This window comes from Coenobita brevimanus, chromosome 84 (genome assembly GCF_032717465.1).
Source record: "Coenobita brevimanus isolate Jiangsu-jjx chromosome 84, ASM3271746v2, whole genome shotgun sequence".
Classification (NCBI taxonomy): Eukaryota; Metazoa; Arthropoda; class Malacostraca; order Decapoda; family Coenobitidae; genus Coenobita; species Coenobita brevimanus.
This window is the reverse complement of record NC_137037.1, coordinates 50,596,048-50,613,547: the sequence shown is the minus strand read 5'-3', so window position 1 is coordinate 50,613,547 and position 17,500 is coordinate 50,596,048. Positions and strand designations below refer to the sequence as shown.

Here is a 17,500-nt window from a genome sequence, read left to right as displayed (position 1 = left end):
GGTGACACAGTACTGCCACACCGTAGTTTGATACACTAAAATTACAGCCAGCCATGGAGACCAGCTCAGTCCCTGGGGAGGGCTTAATTTAACAACTTTCTGATGAACTTGCTGCCGACTTTTGTACCCGCTGTAGTCCGTGTACATCCGGGTCCCTAATATGTACTGCTGGGTGAATAGCGACAAGGGGAAAGCAAAGTGAAGGCTGTATTTCTATCGCCAGTTTGTTTACATATAGATAGATGGATAGATAGATAGATAAATAGATAGATATTGTAATTTTGGAGGCTTTATTGAATGAATGGGAGGTTTTCGGTAAGCAGATTTGTATTATTTCTCCTTATTATTCATTTTATCTGGGTTTTTCTTTTCATTCTGATGCTGATGATGATAAATGATGATGCTAATGATGATAATTATGAGGAAACAGTAAATGATGAGGCTAATGATGATAACTATGATAATGATCTTGTGTCAATCTTCCCGTCTTCGCTCCTCGTATCGCCCTTCTCGTTTCGCATTTTTATTCCTCCATTTCTCATAATTACAAGGCAACAGAATGAACCCGTCTTGCTGTGACGTGAAGACTGGCAATTAGTGTGATGTGTTTGGTGCAGTTTGAGACAATGACAACAGTAGGTACCTCGTTACGGCAATTATCTAATGGACCCTTATTAACACACACACACACACACACACACACACACACACACACACACACGGGGAATTCACCTACATGGAAAATACACGTACATACATACACGGAAAGTTAACCTACATCCCTGCCGATCTGCCTACCTGCACGCGTACATACCTACACACACATGCACACATAGACGGGTACGGGAAGTACACATACGCATATACACATTCCCACCACGACCACCATCATCATCATCATCATCATCATCATCGTCACCACCATCACCACCACCACCATCATCATCATCACCACGATCATCATCCACCTCTATGCCCACCACACTTCAACCCTCCACTTCAACCACACTTCAACCCTCCACTTCAACCAGCAGTCAATTCTGCCGACAGTCAATTGTTTTTTAATGCGGTTGACAGAAGGCTGGAGTGTAAGGCGGAGTTATGGGGGTGTTAAATCAAGGTTGTCTAAGGGTTGGCACTGCTTGAGGTGGTGGGGTGTGGGGTGGGAGTGGTGGAGAGGGGATAAGACGGTGTGATGTAGGGATGGGGGAGTGTGGGTAGGTTGTGGGGAGGGGATAAGATAGTATGGTGTATGGGTGGGGGAGTGGTTGGGTTAGGGTTGGGGGAATTGTGATGTAGGGGAGGTGTGGGTAGGTGGGATGTGGATGCGAGAGGTGTGTGGTGGTGTGGGGTTGATTGGTGGGTGGATGATAAGAAAAGAGGTTAAGGAGGAGAGATTAAAGAGGAAATGTTAAGAAAAGAGGAGTAAAGAGAAACAAAAGAAAAGAAGAGAGCCTTGAGCGTGGGGTGAGAGGAGATAGAGTTTCAAGTGAGAGGAGACGGAAAAGAGAGAGAGAGAGAGAGAGAGAGAGAGAGAGAGAGAGAGAGAGCGCAGGTGTATGGGGTAGGGGTAGCCATAATGTAAACCCACTCATCTGTTCCATGACCCGTATTTAGCCAAGCCCTCAGCCAAAGTCAAAATCTGATTTTTTTTTTTCTTACTCAAGCCTGGTCTAAAATTACCATCTTTCCATATTCTGCGCTGAGTTGTAACAATGAACTTTAGAATATGATGCAAGTCACGAAGAAGTGCTGTGGAAAAGATGTTGAGCCCTTATATTTTGCTCTGTCATTTAGTTTTAACTGTATATTAGCACTAGAGTGTGGTGCTAGTCACGACGAAGTGCTGTGGAAACGATGTAGAGTCGTGGTATTTTGTTATAAAGGATGGATTAGCACTGGAATATGATGCTAGTCACGAGGAAGTGCTGTGGAAGGGATGTACAGTAGAGTCGTGGTACTTTGTTGTAAAGAGTGGATTAGCACTGGAATATGATGCTAGTCACGAAGAAGTGCTGTGGAAGAGATGTAGAGCCGTAGCACTGTCTTCCCGCCACTTAGCAACGTGAAAATATAAGCTGCAGAAGGACGAAAATTTTGGCCAATGTGAAAAAATAATACTAAGTTTAAGAGAGAGAAATGTGTACTAGCTTTAATGTTGTGTGAGCCAGTGTAAGCCACCTCCAAGTTAAAAGAGAAAAATGTACACTAACTTTAATGTCTTGTGAGCTATCTCTTATAAGTTAAAGAGAGGGGACGGTCTCAGTGCATCAAGTATGGCATGATAAACAAAGAAGCAGGTTGTTAAGGTTTGTACTCTCTCTCTCTTTCTCTCTCTCTCTCTCTCTATCCCTTGACCTGTTTCTGTCACTTCATAAGGCTTGTCACTTATTGTACCCTCTTTCCCGTGTCCTTCCATTCCCCATTCCTTCCTTTCCCTTTTCCCTTCCCCTACTTTCCCTTTTCCCTTCCCTTCTTTTCCTTTTTTCCTTCCCATCTTTTCCTTTTTCCTTTCCCTTCCTTTTCCTTTCTTCCTTTCTGTCCAGTCCTTCCATTCTCTTCCCTTCCCTTCTCTTGCTTTCTTCCATTCCTCTTTCCCTTTTCTTCTTCCCCTCCCCTCCCCTCTTCCTACTCATACTCCTTGTCATCATTATACCTCATCTCATCTTCTCTCCTCCCCTCCTTACCGATACCTCTCATCTCCTTCTCCTCCTCCTCCTCCACTTCTCATATCTTCTTCATCTCACACTCAGGTCTCCTTTCCTTGTTATCACTTCTCCCTCTTGCCACATCCCTCCTCTCTCTCTCTCTCTCTCTCCACTCCAATCCTCCCTCACTCATTCCCACCACCACAGTTCATCTTTCTCCCACGTCCCCATTCCTTCTCTCTCCCTCTTCTCCAATCCCTCACTTTCCCTGTCTCCCTCCACTCCCATCCTCTCTCACACCCTCCACCTCCATCCTTCGCTCTTCCTCCACCCATGTTCTTCCTCACTCCCTCCACCTCTATCTTTCTCTCTCACTCCCTCCACCTCTATCTTTCTCTCTCACTCCCTCCACCTCTCTCCTCTCTCACTCCCTCCATCTCCATCTTTCTCCCTCACTTTCCCTTCACCACCATCCTTCTCCCTCACTCCCTTCACTTCCATGCTTCTCTCAATTCCTTCACCTCCATTCTTCTCTCTCTCACTCCTCCCGCCTTTATCCTTCTCTCTCGCTCCCTCCACCTCTATTCTTCTCTCTCTCTCCCTCCACCTCTCTCCTTCTCTCTCACTCCCTTCACCTTCGTCATTGTCTCTCTCTCACTTCTTTCACACTTTCTTTATCTGTGTCCCCGTCTTTCCTTTTGTCTCTTTATCTCTGCTTCTCGTCTCTTTTCCTCTCTATCCTTAATCTCTCATTATTTCTGTCCCTCGTCTCTCTTCTCTCTCTCTCTCTCTCTCTCTCTCTCTCTCTCTCTCTCTCACTACTACTTCCTCTCCCTCACCCTCACCCTCACCCTCACCCTCACCTACTTTTCATTCAAGGTCTTGTTCTATTTGGCTACTCTTGTCTTTCCTCACTAACTCCCCCCCCCTCTCTCTCTCACACCCCTTTCTTTTTTTTTTTTTTTTACTTCCTCCTCCTCATTCTTCCCCCCCTCTCTCTCTCTCTCTCTCTCTCTCTCTATTAATAATTGACTATTCGAGCAGAAAAAAGAGATTGAGTTTGAGGGAGGGTGGTGCGCCGTGGAGGAGAAGGAGGAGGAGGAGAAGGGGTTTTTTACTGAGTAGGGACAGGAATGCCTAGAGAGAGAGAGAGAGAGAGGGAGAGAATGGGTAGGTTCGATGGGTGGCCTGCAGGTGGGTTTGGTGATGTGGAATGAGTGAGTTTGGTGAGGAGGTGGTGAATGTGGAAGAGTGGACGGTGAGTGAGTGGTGAAATGCAGAGTTTAGTGGTTGAGTGGGTGGGTGGGTGGGCTGTGAGGTTTGGTACAGGATGGGTGGGTGGATGTGGTGGGGTTGGGTTGGGTTGGGTTGGGTTGGGTGCGGTGGGTGGGTAGCTGCTTTTGCCATGGTACAAGTGGATTGCGGGCGGGTGGACTGGAATGTGGGTGTGAATTGTGGGTGGGAGTGAAGGTGGTAGGGGTGTGGTAGGGGGTTTGTGGATGGGTGGGGAGGAATGTGGGTGTAAAGCGTGGATGAGGGTGTGTGTATGCTAGTTGGGGTAAGGGTGAGAGAGATGTGGGTGGGGGTATTTTGAGTATGTGGCGGTATGGGAGGTTGGTGTGTGTGTGTGTGTGTGTGTGTGTCAGTGTGTGTGTGTGTGTGTGTGTGTGTGTGTGTGTGTGTGTGTGTGTGTGTGTGTGTGTGTGTGTGTATGTGTGTGTGTGTTTGGATGGAGGTAAATGCTTAGACAGGTGTGCTTGTGGGTGTGGGTGAGGACAGGTGAGAAATCGAGTGCAAGTGTGTACGTGGATGGGTGGGTGACGAAGTGGGTGGGCGGGTGAAGACTGGAAAGAAGGGAGGATAGAAAGGTTGTACAGGTGGGTAAGGGTAGGTGGGAGGAGGAAGATAAGATGGAAGGATAAAGACAGAGAAAGGAAGTGGGAAAGAAGGCACAGAGAAGGGTAGAAGGGAAGGTATAGAAGAGGAGAGGGAGAAAGACAGAGAAGAGTGGCGCTTGGAAGAAGACAGGGAAAGGAGGAAGGTGGGAGAGAAGGAGAGGTGGATAGAGGAAGACATAGTGAGAGGAAGGAGGAAGACAGATGGTTGGGAGGAGGAAGAGAGAGAAGATGGAAGGGTGAAATAAGGAAGAACGGGAGGAAGGGAGCGGAAAGAACTAAGGGAGGTGGAGGAAGACAGGGAAGAGGAGATAGAGAAAAGGGAGACTGGAGGAATACAGGGAGGAAAGAAGGGAAAGACGATAGAGGTCGGTGAGGAAGACGGGGAGTGAGTTGGGTAAACACTCATCTAAGATTACTCCATCCCTTCCCCCCGTCATCCTCCCTCCCCCTCACTCCCCTCGCTCTCACCCCAACTTCAGGTCAGGGTCACTGGTAATCCTTTAATACAAAATATTATGTTTTCTCAGATGTTATTCAATATTTTAATCCATATAATATTCTCGTAACATTCTATTTTCCTATATTGTTTCATTTTTACTAGAATCAGGCGTTTTCTTTAACAATGTTGTGTGTTTTTTTCCTACTTCTGATATTTTCGCTTGCAAGAAAGCATTAGGAGAAATACTTTAGTGATTGTTTGGCCATGGGGAGAGGATGTGGAATGAGAGATGGACTTGGAGGGTGTATGAGGTGGAGAGGGAAACCGGGGATGAGCAAGAGGGATGGAGTGGAGGTATGTAGGTAAGAGTGGCGTGAGTTGGAGAGAGGGCAGTGTGGTGTTGAAGGACAAGGTGACGTGAAGACATCTAATTTGTGGCCACCCCTTCCGGGATTAAGGCGTCTGGCAAGTGGTATATATGTTCAAGTCTTTGGTCTTTCATATATCTTCAAAGCCTGTTCAGATCTTTTTTGCCAATTATTTTATGTTCATTGGTCCCAGGCGATATTATTTAGTTTAGAAAGACTTGATTCTGTTTATAAGGTGTAAGATTATAATGATGGTGGTGGTGATGATGATGATGATGGTGATAATGATGATGATTGATGATTATACTACTACAGCTACAGGTACTACTACTACTACTACTATTATTATTATTATTATTATTATTATTATTTGATTCCCTTCACTCAGCTGTCCTCATTGATTGGCTTCTTTCGTTTTCCGTCCCATATTTGCATTTTTTTCATCCTTTGCCTATCGCTCCCCCTTTCTACTCTCTCTCTCTCTCTCTCGCTCGCGTGCCGATGATATATACTGTATCCCAATTACCAGTCACACGCACAGACACACACAAGCACACATGCATACTCGCACGCACAGGCAAGAAAACACACACACACACACACACACACACACACACACACACACACACACACACACACACACATACAGGAAGGGATATATAAGGTGAATAAAGGACTAAGGGGTGGCGAAGGGGAGGGGTGGGGATGGTGAGACAGAGAGAGAGAGAGAGAGAGAGAGAGAGAGAGAGAGCTTGTTCGTATGTGTAAAATTGTAGACGTACATTAATTTTGGTACACACATGACGGTACATCCACACATACATACATACATAGAGAGAGAGAGAGAGAGAGAGAGAGAGAGAGAGAGACTCCTACATCACAATATCCTTTGACATTCATATGCCTCACAAAGTCTCTCTCACTCTCTCACTTTATTCACTTTCGTCTATACAAAGGAAGGGAGCGATGGGGGGGGGGACGGCAGTGGACGTGGGGGGGGGTGTAATAGAGTAAGTGCGTTGGTCTGTCTGTGTGTCTGTCTGCCTGACCGTCTGTTTTAGTTTCATGCATCTGTGTGTGTGTGTGTGTGTGTGTGTGTGTGTGTGTGTGTGTGTGTGTGTGTGTGTGTGTGTGTGTGTGTGTGTGTGTGTGTGTGTGTGTGTGTGTGTCGTTGTCTGCATATGTCTGCCTTTTTGTATATGTTTTAGTTTTTTTTTTTTCTGTCGTTGTTTTCGGTGTGTTTGCTTCTATGTCTCTTTGTTTATGTTTTCCTTCTTGCTTTTCTTACTTTTCTCTCTGTCTCAGCTCCTCTGTCTCTTCCTGTTTGCTTGTCTCTTCGGCTGTGTCTGTGTGTATGTATCTTTGTCTCTTTGCCTGTCTTGTTGGGTAGTGAGAGCAGGAAAAAGAATTAGTAGGAGTGAAACTGTCATTGCCATCTGCATCACCCCTGCCATCATCATCATCATCATTATCATCATCATCATCACCATCATCATCACCACCACCACCACCAAATCATAATCATCATCACTGAAACTAATGAGGTGAGAGCATTCAGTAAGTCAAGGCTCAGTAAAATTAGCTAGGAATGATAGTCGTGTTGATGCCATTCATTACCAGAAATTCCAATGCATGACTCGATATTTGAGAGAGAGAGAGAGAGAGAGAGAGAGAGAGAGAGAGAGAGGAAGAGGAAGTTAAAGGAGCACGGATAAGGGGAGAAGGGTAAGGAGAGGGGAGTGGGGGTGAGGGGAGGGAGAGATGATGTGGGGAGGGGTAAAGGAAGAAGGAGGTAAGGGGAGGGGGAGAGAATGTAAGGGGAGGAGAAGAGGTGAGATAAAGGGAGGCGAAGGGAGGAAGGTAGGGGAGGGGGAGAAATGATAAGAGACAGGAAGAGAGGGTATGGGGAGGGGAGGCGGAGAGAAAGAGAAAGGTAAGGGAAGGGTGACGGATGGAGGTAAGGGAAAGTAAAGGGTAGGGGGAGAGGGAGTTGGAGCAGGAGACTGTAAGGGAGGGGAAGGAGAGTGAGTGGGAAATTGGGGTACACCGTCCATTGGCACTTATATGGCTTCTCTCTCTCTCTCTCTCTCTCTCTCTCTCTCTCTCTCTCTCTCTCTCTCTCTCTCCCTGACGCAGAAACAGCTGAATTTTGTTTTATCGTCACTTTCTATATCCTCCAGTTTTTCCATAAACCAGTCAGTATAAGAATTTTACTTGTTCACTGTTATCCCTCTGACTACGTTGCCCTTATTTTTTTTTTTCTTTTTAACATGGTCGGGGACAGAAATTCGCTGAATATTTCACCTATTCTACATGCCATTATCCTCTGCTGGCTAATATTCCTAAGATGAGAGAGGCTTGCTATGTTTCTCTGCCTAATATTTCACCTCCTCTGCTTTTCAATTTCCTTTGCTGGCTAATATTCCTAAGGTGAGAGAGGCTTGGTATGTTTCTCTACATATTTCACTTCCTTTGCTTTTCATTTTTCTCTGCTGGCTAATATTCCTAGGTTGAGAGAGGCTTGGTATGCTTCTGTACCTAATATTTCACCTCCTCTGCTTCCCACGTTCCTCTGGTGGCTAATATTCCAGAGCTAAGAGAGGCTTGGTATATTTGCCTAATATTTCAACCCTTGCACTTCCCTTTACTGGCTAATATCCTTAAGCTGAGAGAGGCTTGCTATGTTTCTTTGCCCATAGATGCATTCTCATTGATATGATGCGTCAGGGAGGAAAGTGATGGACATGCCCCAAGTGTGAAGTAGGCGCAGGGAAGCAGTACACCAACTTTTTTCCCATCCTGTAACTCTGGTCAGTTTTGCTCATACGAGGCTGTTGATATGAGGGTTCTTTTGCCAATATCGATCCTTAATATTGATGTGGGGAGGTCGATGAAGTAATGTGATGCCGATGGTTCAATAGTGTGTGTGTGTGTGTGTGTGTGTGTTGTGTGTGTGTATTCGATGTATATACTTAGGCGTTGTTTACAGGATTACAGCTTGTCTCGTGTTTTGCCCTGTGTGTGTGTGAGAGAGAGAGAGAGAGAGAGAGAGAGAGAGAGAGAGAGAGCTTTTCTTCTGACCTCGAAAGAATCGGTGATCGGCAAAAACGGTTCTGCCATCCATATGTCACAGTTGTATTCACTTTTTACGTGTAATATCGTTTTGTTGTCGAGAGAGAGAGAGAGAGAGAGAGAGAGAGAGAGAGAGAGAGAGAGAGAGAGATGATGATGATTAATAAAATATGTCCATTTATCTATATATTTCAGTATCTATCTATCTTTCTATCTAGCTCTGTCTGCCTGCCTGCCTCTCCATGTGTATGTTGGTCTATCTCTCTCTCAGTGTCTGTCTAACTACCTTTGCATCTGTCTGTATCGTTGTCTGTCCATCTTTCTGTCTCTCTGTTTACCTACCTGTCTGCCTACCTACCTACCTGTCCATCTGTCTGTCTGTCTATCTATTTGTCAGTGTCTGTAACTTTCCATCTGTGCATCTATCTATCTATCTATATCAGCCTACTTACCAGTCTGTCTCTATGTCTGTCTACCTTTCTGTCTATTTGTCTATTTATTTATCTACTCTTCCCGGTTTGTATCGTCTGTTTTACTCTAAAGGAGGTCGGTAGCGTGAGTGAGAGTGAGTTTGGTTATAAATATGTTAGTGTGTCTTGTGGGGCTTCCAGAGGGCTGAGAGAGAGAGAGAGAGAGAGAGAGAGAGAGAGAGAGAGAGAGAGAGAGAGAGAGAGAGAGAGAGAGAGAGGTTTATTTGGGCTGCGTTTGATTTGTCTCTGTGGTATTGAATCTCTCTCTCTCTCTCTCTCTCTCTCTCCTTTCCCATCGTTTCACTTTCTGCCTTCCCATCCCTCTCTCCCTTTCCACTCTTCCCTTCCTATTCCTTCCCCTTTTCTCACTCCCTCCTCCTTTCCCATCCCTCCCGCTTCTTGTCCACATTAATAAAGGCCTCAGGTAAAGGATGTCATAGCCTATACCATCCACTCACCTGTCTTATCACACCCTCTCACCTCTTGTTTACATGACAGGCCAGGTGCAAACGGTAAACAATATGCCATAGGTTTTTACTCAGTGAAATTGGAGGATATACCAAACTTTATTTTTATTTAAACTTTAAATTCTTCGTGGCATAGACAGACCCACTTTTTAAACTTTTCTTTCATCACTTTTTTTTATTTATGATGTATAAGGATATATCGACCTTTGTATTATTTCTCTCTGTGCTCTAATCTTCCTCCGTCCTAATCTGTCTTTCTCAGTCCAGTCTGTCTATGCTTATCCTAATCTGCCTGCTGTAGTCTTTATCCAGCTTTCTCTATCCTTATCTATCTTTTTCTCTCCTAATCCAGCTTTCTCTATCCTCAACTATCTTTTTCTGTCTTAATCCAACTTCCTTTATCCTCCTCTCTCGTCCTCTGTCCTAATCCATCACCCATTAATTAATTTCTTCCCCCCTGCCCTGTCCACTGCTTCTTCCTCTGTCCTAATCTGTCCTAACCAGTCTCTCTGTCCAAATCCACCTTCCTCTACCAAATTCATCTTTCTCAACCCAAATCCATCTTCCTCAATCCAAATCCATCTTCCTCAATCCAAATCCATCTTCCTCAATCCCAATCCATCTTTCTCAATCCCAATCCATCTTCCTCTGTCCCAATCCATATTTCTCTATCCAAATCCATATTCCTCTGTCCAAATCCATTTTTCTCTCTCCAAATCCATCTTCCTCTGCGCTAATCTCTCCATCTTGCCATAAAATCCAGTCAGTAACATGCCGAGTCATTCCTTTATGTGTCCCTGGGATGTGCGAGCCGGATTTAGCGTGACCTTGCTGTAAGATACGGGTTGTGTAATTGTCATGGGTCACGATACGGCCACCTGTGACCTTGTGTGCGTGTGGAGGGGGTCATAGAACACACACACACACACACACACACACACACACACACACACACACACACACACACACACACACATTTCTCTCTCTCTCTCTCTCAGAATTCGCTTCATATCACACCGGACGCACCTCATTAGCGAGAATTAAGAGGAAAAGCAAAACAGAAAATCCATTGTAACCTATTCCGGTGTGTGTGTGTGTGTGTGTGTGTGTGTGTGTGTGTGTGTGTGTGTGTGTGTGTGTGTGTGTGTGTGTGTGTGTGGTGTGTGTGTGTAATGTGTTTATGTTGGCCTTGGGTCGAGAACTTCTGTCTTGAATTACTTTCGTTTTTTCTCATGGGACCACGTGTGTGTGTGTGTGTGTGTGTGTGTGTGTGTGTGTGTGTGTGTGTGTGTGTAGATAAATATATATGGACAGAAATATAAATGTTACCCTCTCGCGCTGGAATTGACGCAGCTGTTAAAAATTAAATATCGATTGCGTAACTGAATTTCGAGAGTCTGTTTGTTTAGGCCCAATTACCAACACCAACCACAGCTGCCAACACTATCTATTACCATCCCCCACACCTGCCAACACCACACAGACGTAGGTACTAACTGTGCTGGTTTAGATAAGAGTGGTTGGCAGTGTGTGTGTGTGTGTGTGTGTGTGTGTGTGTGTGTGTGTGTGTGTGTGTGTGTGTGTGTGTGTGTGTGTGTGTGTGTGTGTAATTAATAGTGTTGATAACAAATTGCCCACTTATCACCTACTGGATTGTGGTCATCAGGAGAGAGAGAGAGAGAGAGAGAGAGAGAGACTACATAACTATGCTAGACATTATTGTACCAGAGAACTAATGATGAATAAGGATGAGTGAGATGAGGTGAATAAAGGTGAGCAGGAAATGTCAGGTATGTGTGTCAGCGATTGTCACAGGGCCAGGAGAGAGAGAGAGAGAGAGAGAGAGAGAGAGAGTCAGGCGTAATGAGAGGAGCAGACGTCACTGGCCCGTATCTCTGACGTCGTAATGGGGGTGGAGGAAATTGGGAGGAGGTGGAGGGAATGTGGAGGAGGTGGAGGGAATGTGGAGGAATGTGTAACGAACGTGAAGCAGTGTGGAGGGAATGTGCAGAGATGGAGAAAATGTGTATATGTATAACTGTAAGGATAAGAGGAGGCAGTGAACGCCAAGAAGGTAAATGAATGTGTGAATGAGTGAGGTTTGCAAGTGGATGTGTGTGCTTGTGAGGTGGAGGTCTGGGTGTGAATGGTGAGTAGTGTGTGTGGACCATTAATTTGAGTCCATGCATAAGTAGGAAGGGAGTGAATGATGATGATGATGATGATGATGAGGAGGAGGAGGAAGAGGAAGCCGACAACTAATGAGAGATACTTGTGGATAGAGGAAGTATTTAGGGAAATGACACGTAACAGAAGTCGTTCTTTTATTTACTTATTTCTTTATTTTGCGGTGAAGGTAATGGTGTGTCACAAAGGCATTACGAAGCCCATTTTCATTGTGGTGTTTGGCCTGTGAGTTGGCGCAAAAAATTTCGATATACTGAAGGAGGGATGGATGCACGTGTGCTTCGTATATTATTGCTGGATAGTCTTGTGGTAGGTCTGAATTCTGTGCTCCCCATCGCGTGTAGAAGGGAATAATGGAGTATGGGTTTGTATGTGTGTGTGTGTGTGAGAGAGAGAGAGAGAGAGAGAGAGAGAGAGAGAGAGAGAGAGAGAGAGAGAGAGAGAGAGTAAGTGAGTAAGTAGAGGTAAGTGGAATGATAGCACAGTGATAACAATTATAGCGGTGAGATAACGTGTAGAGGAGCAAGGAGATGGCTTATCTCTAAACCTTGCATTGCTGACTCTCTCTCTCTCTCTCTCACTAACACACACACACACACACACACACACACACACACACACAGGTTCACCCTTACGCAGACACATTTTGCGAGCGCACGCACACGCACTGACCTTGACATTTCCCAAGCCCGCCTGCCAGACACAACAGAAACAACGGATATGACAACGGTAGATGCAACGGTGAGATAGACGGATAGATAGATAGACAGACAGATAGATAGCCAAACGGGTAATTAGGTAGGTAGACAGAAGAATAGATAGATGGACAGACACACAGGTAAATAGATTGACTGATAGGTGTAGCTATAAAATTGAGGTAGAGACACTGGTACAAATAAAGGTGCGAGATGTAGAGAGAAAGAGAGAGAGAGAGAGAGAGAGATAATGAAGTTACAGTTATGCAATAAAGGGACTGATAACGGTAACAAAGGCAACGATAAGAGACAACGGTAGAAGAGGTTACGATAAGAGATAACAGCAAGAACCTTTTAAGTGATCAGCCGTTGTCTTAGATATTCTTATTACTTAATCATCATGATCTGTTGTTATTTGTTCATCATCATCATCATTATGGCTTCCTTTTTCATCATCATCACCATCATCATCTTGTTTCCTTTTTCATCATCATCATCATCATCATCATCCCATTAGATCCATCTCAGTGTTTCCTATATATAAAACAGGCATCTTCAGTAATTTATATATTTATTTAGATAGTTAAGTAATTTTGGTGAGGATTCCCAACACACTCAATGAATGCCTCCTTTGTTTGTGCTTACAGTGATGCAGTATACTCTCTCTCTCTCTCTCTCTCTCTCCACTCCTGATATTGAAAGTAGCCTCAAGTCATATATAAAAATGATAATGAACAGTCCTGGTGACTAAATGGACAGGTGCAGTGGAGAGAGAGAGAGAGAGAGAGAGAGAGAGAGAGAGAGAGAATGTAATGTGGAAAAATGGAGATGTTTACATGTGTTGTGGGGAGATGGACAGGTGTACATAAAAATAATTAATTAAGCTGATGACTAGCAGGTGTGTATATAGGTATGTGCAGGTGTGGTAGTAGTAGTAGTAGTAGCAGTAGTAGTAGAAGTAGTAGTAGTTTTGGTGGTGGTAGTAGTGATGGTGGTATGTAAGCTTCACCACACCAAGGTCACCACCCGTCAATACTACCCTCTCCCCTCACTTCTCTCCCCCTTCCCCTCCACGTCACTTCCCCTCCCCCTCCCCCTCCACGTCACTTCCACTCCCCCTCCCCCTCCACGTCACTTCCCCTGCCCCACATGTACCGTCGATGTCCCTCTCCACTTCCTCATCTTCCTTCCCCTCGTCCACTCTCCCTCCCCCTCCCCTCACCTCATCTCCCATATTCCTCCTGAACTCTCCATTGCCCTCTCCTCCCCTTTTCCATTCGCTAATCTCCCCCCTCATTTCCCCTCCCCTCCCCTCCCTTCTGACTATCATCATCATCTCCCCTCCTCATCTCTCTCTGTATGTACTGTCCGCTTTTCTCTTTCTTCATCATCTTATTTCTCTCATCTTCTCTCTGCATTCCTCCTCTCTTCTACCTTATATCTTCTCTCCTTCCTCTTTTCTCCTCTCCTCCTCCCCCCTATGTACTCTTCACTTTCCCTTACTCTTTCTCCCCTCCTGTCGCTCCCTTCCCTCTCTTCTTTTTCTCCCCTCTTCTCTCCTCCCCTCTCCCATCCTTCTGTATTCTCCTCTTTTTATGTGCCTTCACCCTTCTTCTCTCTCCACCTCTCCCTTCTCATGCTCACTCTTCTCTCCTCCCTTATTCCTCTCTATCTCCCCCTTTCTTCCCTCCCCTAGTGTCTCCCCTCTTCTACATTCCCCCTCACATCTCTTCTCCCTTCTCACTTTCTTCCCCATCCCCTCTCATCTCTGCCTAATACTTTCTCTCCCTCTCTCCATCCTCTCCCCCTTCTCACCCCATCCCCTCTACCTTTCCTCTCCATTCTCCACTCACCTCCTCTATACTTTCTTCTTTCTCATGCCGACCAGACTCTGAGACACACTCTGTTTCCCCATTGTCCCTACGTTTTTCTGGGGGAAGATTTGGACTCAGGAGAATATTGATCGTCTGCCTTAGTGAACCTCGTCCAGTTGTTAGGTGCTGATTAAAGGCTGCTTCCTCTCTCTCTCTCTCTCTCTCTCTCTCTCACCCCCTCTCTCTCTTTCTCTCCATTCCCCTTTCCCTTTCTTCGTTCCCATCTTCCTTTCCTCCCCTCCCCTTTATTTTCATCTCCCTTCTGCTCCCCATTTTTTTTTTTCCATGCCCTCTACCTTACCTCCTACTATTGTCTTCATTTCTTCCTCCATCATCCCTTCTTTCCTCTCTCCCTCCTCCCCTCTTGCTTACCTCCCCTTTCCTCTCTTCTCTTCCCTTTCGCTCCTACCCTCTACCATACCCCTACCCCCCGCCTCCTCTGTCCTCCTCCTCCACCCCACTCTCTCCATTTCCAATCTTCTCATTCTCGTTCTGTTTGTTTTCCTTCATCCATACTCCTCTCTCACTCTCTCCATCACCTCTAAATTTCCCCCTCTTCCCTACCCTCACCCCACCTTCCTCAAAATCATCTCCCCCCGCCTTTCAATTTTCCCTCCCCTCACCTTCCTTCGTTTCCCCTTTCCCATCACCCCTCCTCACTCCCTCAGTTTCCCTTTCCGCCCCCCGCTTTCCACACCTCCTCAGTTCCCCCTCCCCTCACCCCCATTCCGTCCCCTCATTCCCTCCGTCATCAAAAGAGGGAAAAACGAGGTATTAAAAGTTCTTTGTTCCTTTTTCCCCTCACGTACTTCCCCCTCAATTCCACCTTCACCTTTTCCCCTCTCCTTTCCCCTCCCCTTCCATCCTCATTTCACCCCTTTCCTCGTATCCCCTCCCCTCCCCTCACGTCGCTTCTCTCCCCTCTTCTCTCCTCTCTCATCCATCTCCAGTCTTCCCTCATCCCACGTCTTCCCTCCCTCCTCTTTCATATCATGTCCCATCCTTTAAGTTACCTCCTCTTTCCTTTCCCCTCATCTCACTCTTCTCTTACCTCCTCTTTCTTCTCTCCTTCCCGTTTCCTCGCCTCACCATCCCCTCATCTCTCTCTCTCTCTCTCTCTCTCTCTCCCCGCTCCTGCTCACCTCCACCGCGCGGCAGCCATGTTGAATGTGGCTTATCTGCGCCAATCACCTTCCTCCTCTCAACAACCTTGGCTCCTAACCGGGTCACTTTCAACTGCAACATTCGTCCTATTGATCTAACTGCCCTAACCGCCATGTCTGTACTTTCGGTTAACGGGATTTTGAAATGTTACAACCTGTTTCCCTGTACCATTACGCTTTTTCAAAGTCCGTTAGAATGAACAGAAAAAAACAGCCGTTATTGTAATATAACCGCCCTAACGACCATTTCTGTAGGGTGGCTGGCGACATTATGAAATATACCTGTCCTTTCCTTGTAACCTTTTTTTTCTAGGTACGTTTTTATCCTCGGGAGCTAGAATTTTTACTATACTCGTCTTAACGATCGTATTTACCACAACGATTGGCATTTCGAAACATTAACTGCCATTTCGTAGTACGTTTTTTTCCCGCTTGGTTTTGCCCAGGAAGCGAGAACATCTGTTATTGGTAAACATCGTATTCGCCTCGCTGACGACTATTGAGGGGAGACTAATGATTTCAGCCATTTTCCTATCGATTTATAGCGGGTTTTGGACTGCCATGGCATCCGAGATTTCCTGTTCTCAGTCGATATATCTCGATTCTACATCTATTCTCAGTGAAGCATGTTTGCAACCTCTTTATTCTCAGTGTCAGGTCGTGTGGAAATCCAGAACAGCTGTAACGCGGTAAACATTTATTTTCTACCCACCTCTAGCCCTAAAACCGACCTAATTCCGACAAATTTAACCATCTTTACGTTTTTCTGAAATTCGCTGGATGAAAAGCTAGGATTGTTCGTATTTTTAACCCACTTCCACCTACTTACGTATTTGTTTACTCAACACTAAACGATTATTATTATTACCGGTATTATTATTATTATATTAGCTTAGGGGAGGGTTCTAACTTCAGGGATCAGATAGCCTACAGCCTAAATAAACCTGTCCAATAATACATCCCCTTCCGCAGTAGAATAAAAACCGTCTCTTCGGTAGGAATAGTGAATTTCGAAATAGGTTATCGGGTAGGAGGTAAACGGTAGGGCCGTGTTAATTCTTACCTTTCAGTAGTTGTCTCAGCCAAAGACGATTATGGATGACGACGAGGACACAGAATTGTAAAGAGTAATTGCTGTGCTCACCCCAGAACCACGGATATCAGCTGACACGGTGTATGTATGTGTGTATATGCTCACTGGGTCCTTTGGTCGAATCCCGTAGGCGACCCAGTAATGCCGCAAACTACCTAACCCCGTAGCCACTTCAGAAACAGGTCACTGAAGGCATACGAGGTCACAATAAGGTCACAGTAATATTCCCAAGGCTTGTATCTTGTAGGAGTTTGATTGACGGTTCACAGATATGGCTTGAGTTTGTTTTGTTAGGTCACAGGTCACGATGACTTACGAGGTCACAGGAGTCGTAGGAGGTCGGCGAGGTCACGGACTTGGCGTACGAGGTCACGTATCGAAGGGGTTGGCGAGGTCACGGGGGTTGGCGTACGAGGTCACGAGTTGTAGGGAGCTTGCGTTCGAGGTCAGGGGAATTGATGGGGTCTAGTGAGGTCAAGGAAACTGCAGGGGTTTGTTCAGGTCAAAGGGGGTTGGCATACGAGGTCTTAGGAGTCAATGGGAGGCGAGGTTATGGAGGTTAGAAGAGGTTGAGATCACAAGGGGTTGGCGTAAATGTAACAGGGGTTAGTCTAGGTCGTGGGGTTGCTGAGGTCACAGGAATCGAAGAAGGTTGACGGGGATACGGAAGCTTTGTGAGGTTGTTAAGGTCACGGGGGATTGTTCAGGTCACAGGATTGGCTGGGGGTTGGCAGTTGAGGTCACAGGAATCTCGGGGGTTGTTCAGGTCACAGGGAATTGGCATAGGAGGTCACAGGACTCTCATGGGGCGGGCTTAGGAGGTGTGACAACAGGACTGGCCACATGATAACACGGCTCCAACCCAGCTGAGCCTGCCACTGGACCCCGCACGGCTGCCACCCAAACCGCCGCGATGCCAAAACCCCAGCACCCCACTCTCATACCGGAATTACGCAGGTCTGCCCTCACTGGCACCGTTTTCCCTTGAGCCCGTGCTCGGAAATTTTTTCTAAACGCCTCCTTATCGCTGGCAAAAATAAGAAAATCCGTCTCCTCGGTGTAACTAGAGCGTCGGCAGTGTTTGTTATGGTGTTCGTGCGTGTGTGTGTTTGTCGTGATGGCGACG

At 46.0% G+C, this 17,500-nt stretch overlaps 1 protein-coding gene across 6 annotated transcripts in view; it reads right to left on the bottom strand.

Moving 5' to 3' along the window:
* Ndae1 (Na[+]-driven anion exchanger 1) overlaps window positions 1-17,224 on the bottom strand; it is a 265,601-nt gene extending 248,377 nt beyond the window's left edge. For all 6 annotated transcript variants that reach the window (XM_080280219.1, XM_080280220.1, XM_080280223.1 and 3 more), the window contains exon 1: window positions 16,345-17,224. The gene's annotated coding sequence lies outside the window, so the exon portion shown is untranslated. The remainder of the gene's footprint in view (window positions 1-16,344) is intronic.
* Between the last annotated feature and the right edge of the window lie 276 nt (window positions 17,225-17,500).